The following is a 5251-nucleotide window of genomic DNA, read 5'->3' as shown; positions in this document are numbered from 1 at the left end:
GCAATCATTCATTCATTCATTTATTTGAATGAAAGAATGCTAGTGCTAATTAGAATGATTGAATTGCCTATATTGAATTTCTTTTATAAATACACTTTCAGAGGAACGTAATATGTGTGTGCGTGTATGTGTGTGTACGTGTGTGTGTGTGTATGTGTGTGTACGTGTGTGTGTGTAAATGTATATACATAGTTATAAATGCGACAATGCGTGTAGATAAGGCGTTTTTACAAATGTACGCGATGAATTACGATTTGATCCCTCACTTCTGCTGAATGTTTGTGTTTGTACTTATATGTCTGTGGTGTGGCTGTTTCTTTGTGTATTTGTATGTGTGTGGGTGTGTGTGTTTGTACTGTGTGTGGTGTGCGTGTGTGGTGTGTGGTTTGTATATTCACATCGTGTTGTAATTAAGTGTTGTTTGCATTGCATTTTAAAAGTACATGCCCAATAGTTTAATTCTTCGAACTGTTTGATGGATTGGAATAGAAATATATTTAAATTAATTATTTTAATTTTTAATTAAATATACGATGTGAAACCTTGTATGAATGAATGAATAAATGAATGAATGAATAAATGAATGAATGAATAAATGAATGAATGAATAAATGAATGAATGAATGAATGACTGAGAATTAATGAATGTATGGATTAATAGATTAATGTATGATTGGATTATTAAATGAATGAATGAATGAATGTTTGTAAATGTGTTTTGTGTGTTTGTTTGTTTGTTTGTTTGTTTGTGTGTGTGTGTGTGTGTGTGTGTTTGTGTCCGTGTCAAAATATTACTTGCTTGCTGGCGTCATTGAATTTCTTCTTATATGTGGGCTAAGCTACACACATAGCTAGCTTTGCGCTAAGTATGTCATACATGTTGGACTTTTAGCCATATTCGTTACTTAACTTCATTTATTATTGTCATTATTATTTATTATTGTTGTTATTATTTATTATTGTTGTTGTTTTTAATTATTATAATTTTTTATTGTAAAAAAAAATGGAATTTATTGTATGCCAACGTTGAACGATAAATAGGTGAAAATCTACATAGGAATGCATATCTGATGAACATGAATAAAATTGGCTTTTTTAGCTGAAATTATGAAAGAACGAATAAATGAATGAATGAATGAGTGTGTGAGTGAAGTAATGAATGAAGTAATGAATGAATGAATGAAAGAATGGGTGAATGAATGGATGAATGAACGTGTGAATGAATGGTGAATGAATGAATGTACGGATTATAGCAAAAAAATAGGTGTTATAATCATGACTACTATAAAACATATAAAAATAAACATCTGATTATATTTTTATTATTTTTGGTTGATTAATAGATGAACACACGTCAGATGAATAAATTAACACACATACACACACTTACACATTGTTCATATAAAACACTACATTACGTTGTGAATGTATTGTATTGTGGAGAACCAAATTATGAATACCTATGCATAAAAAAAACATACATTGTTAGTTGTTGACAGTATTTCCGATGACGATCTAGAAAAAAATTCATTGTATGATTAAATATTATGTTCGGTGATAAATAGTCCGTAATGTAATGTAAAGAACATTCTATCGAAACTCTAGTATTCAGTCTACTAGAAACTTCGTTGTATCCGGACATTTCTGTTATCAAGAAATTTTTCACAATCATTTATTGCATGTTGATCGAAGTATTTCATAGCAAAAATTCTACAAGTTTCTTCACCGGGAAACCTTAAAAATTTTAAACTCAAAGCTTGTGTAAAAACAAAACCGTAACGTATGTTATGCGAATATCCGTTGACGAAGTAGAACATGTAGTACATTTAATAATTTATTGCAGTAACATTTAAATACTGTCTAAATGAATTACACTATAAATGTTGAGAATGCAAACTGTGCTAAATATAAATTGGCCAGAGTGCCTGGGTTTATATCGAATAAAATAACAACTTAGTTAAAAAGATTATTTAATTTTGAAACAGACAGTGTTTCCCTACCTATCTCCGTCTCTCTCTCTCTTCTCCTTTCTCTCTCGCTGTGTTTCTCGTTTCATCATAATATGTTGAGAATTCATCGTTGAGAATTCATCTCTGAAAACGTGTTTGCGGTGCCACAAAATATTGGTTGGTTGGTTGGTTGATTGATCGCAAGTGTGATAAAAACAGGATGATGATTATAAAGGTGGTGTATATTATGACGATGAGGATAATGATAACCATATATATAGAATAAATAAATATATATAGAGAGAGAGGGGAGAGAGAGAGAGAGAGAATAGATAACGACGATGATGGCAATATTGGTGGATAAAAGAGAGTTTTTTAAAAGCTTTTAAGCTTTCTATAAATATTCAACTTATCTATTTCAAGAGGAGGCCTATTTACCAGCATACAACACCTTATGGGTTGAAGCAGGAATATGAAATCTTTTATTATATTTAATTTATTATTTATAAAGGTGTGGCATTAAGATTTACCTCAATTTTTTCAACTTTTAATTATTTTCAGTAATGTCTCCCCTTGCTCCAAACCACATAACTAGAATAATAGGACTATTCGATCAATCGGTCGGGCTATTTGTCGTGCTTGGATTGTTGGCTTACGAAATTGCATGGATTTTAACGAGCAAGCTAAATGAAATATTAACTTTATTTAATATGCTTAAAACATTGTAGTAATTCTATTTAATTTTAATAATGATTAATAGAATTATGTGTTATTAAACTACTTTTTGTTAATTTGAATATAAAAATTGCTTTTGGTCCGGTGAAATCTGGTGGCTTACTGAAGCCGAAGGTTGGCTTAGTAGGATTGAACTATAGTCACCCTTTTTTTTACTCTATTTGATCACGTTAAAAAATGGTTTGCTTATGAAATAAACGACCTAAATAAATCAAAATTGTTATTTGAACAACTATCTTCATTATATTCAATGAATATTTTACATTCTGCTGGTGCTCATAAGAAACTGGTTGCTGAAATCATACGTTGGCTTACAGCAGTGGCTTACAGGGTTTCATAGAACTCTTACGATAGCACTTTTTTGTACATAAAATGCATTAAATAAATCAATATATTCATATCACAATTATTTTTGTCAGTATAAATATAGAAATTGCTTTTGTCAGGTGAAAAACAGTGGCTTAATCGGATTTTTTCTCATGTATACAATACTATGAGATAAATCAATCAAACAATCAGTCAGTCGGTCGGTCTGTCGGTCAGCCAGCCAGCCAGTCTGTCAGTCAATCAATCAACCAACCGATCAATCAACCGATCAATCAATCAACTAAATTGAATGAACCAAATAAACAAAAATAAATAAAAAAAATTTGCAAGGCCTGTTCAAACTCGAACAAACAGTTAACCGTACAGATCTACAAACAATTTCGAGATTTTAGTAAAGAAAGAAAAACACAGTAGTTGCTTTTATTTGAATTCATTCAAAAATGAAAAGTGACGGTTAATTAAAATTTTAAAATGTCAATTTTTTTTAAATTCGTATTTTAAATAAACAAATATAACAAAATATCGACCGATAAAAATAATTATTATCCATTATTATTATTATCATACACACTCCTTAGAAGTTCTCGAAGGATAATAAACCATGTAACATGAACATTTAGTAAGAACAGTTCACAACATATCATAATGACTAAATCAACATACTAAACAGAAATAATTTATACATGCATATATACAAAGTAAATCAAGAAATATCCAAAAATTATATAACTAATTTAAAAAAACTAGAAACCAGTCAACATTTAATGAATAAATAAATAGAAATTATTAAAAAGATTGTTCAAAAAGGTACAATTTAAGGCGACGGCGAGAATGAAATGTAGTTTGTTTTGTTGGCGTGGTGTTGTGAAGCGAAAACAAACACATCACACAAAACTAGTAAGAAGTCGCAAGAATCAGTCAGTCAGTCACCTACCTATAATAAAATTACTCTCAGGGCCCTAGCTTACTTATAAACATTGACTCAACTCACTTACCTACAAATTTGTATTTATCGTTTTAGATGTTTCAAGTATTTTATTTAACATATTTTAGCGTTTTTATTTTACTTGAAGCTTTTTAACTAATGTTAAGCCCTAGCCTACCTACAATTGTTTAACTCATCTCAGTCCTTAACTTACCTATGAATTAAATTAAAGCCCGGTTCACGGTAAAGAAAGTATAAAGTTGAAGAGAAACATAGCAACAACGACATAGAATGAATGGATGTTGTGTGTGTATGTGTTGTATTGATGTATGTGTATGTAAATGTGCGGACGCGCACTCTCCAGAAACTTCACTCACTACCGACGAACCTCCATTGCACCGACCATCATCTGACACGCATCGATGGAATGAATTTGACCGGATACTGAAAAATAAATTGAAAAAAAAATTAAGTCACTAAAATTAAAAAAAGCAATTGGAAAAAATAGGCAACTTATCTTTTTGATATAACACTCAATCTTTGTTCAAATTCGATTACTTTCAAAGGTACAATGAGACAAAAACAAATTTACCTTTAACATTATCTTCGACTTGTCATCGGAACGATCATCATGAGACCACCATCTGAAACGTGCTGACGCCCACCACAGCCCACCTCTCATCATTCTGTAGACAAGTTTTTATTAATTAGCGAAGTAGTAAATCAAGAAACAAAGGAACGAACGAATAAATGATTAACTGAATGATTGAACGATTGGTTGAATGAATAAATTAACCAATTAATCAACCAATGATTTAATGAATGAATAGAATGAATCAATGAATAAATTAACTGAGGAATAATTTGAAAGATAGTGATAAAATGAATAATTGAATGAGAAAAATAAAAAAAAGAAACTAAATCATACTTCAAAACCCGTCGTTGTTGTTATCTTCGAATTGTCATCGCAACGATCATCATGAGACCTCCATCTGAAACGTGCTGATGCCCACCACAGCCCACCTCTCATCATTCTGTAGACATTTATTTTTAATAGCGTATTAGTAAATCAAAGAACAAAGGAACGATCGAATAAATGATTAACTGAATGATTGAATAATTGGTTGAATGAATGAGTGAATTAATGAATGAATTAATAAATCAATGATTCAATTAATGAATAGAATGAATTAACGAATCAATTAATAGAAGAATAAATTTAAAAGGTTGAGTGATAAAATGAACGAATGAGAAAAATAAAAAACGAAACTAAACCTTACTTCAAAAATCGTCGTTACTGTACTTTCCATTGCAC

The sequence above is a fragment of the Helobdella robusta genome (assembly GCF_000326865.2).
Source record: "Helobdella robusta unplaced genomic scaffold HELROscaffold_18, whole genome shotgun sequence".
Lineage (NCBI taxonomy): Eukaryota > Metazoa > Annelida > Clitellata > Rhynchobdellida > Glossiphoniidae > Helobdella > Helobdella robusta.
The sequence above is the reverse complement of the archived record's forward strand: the minus strand, read 5'-3'. Positions refer to the sequence as shown.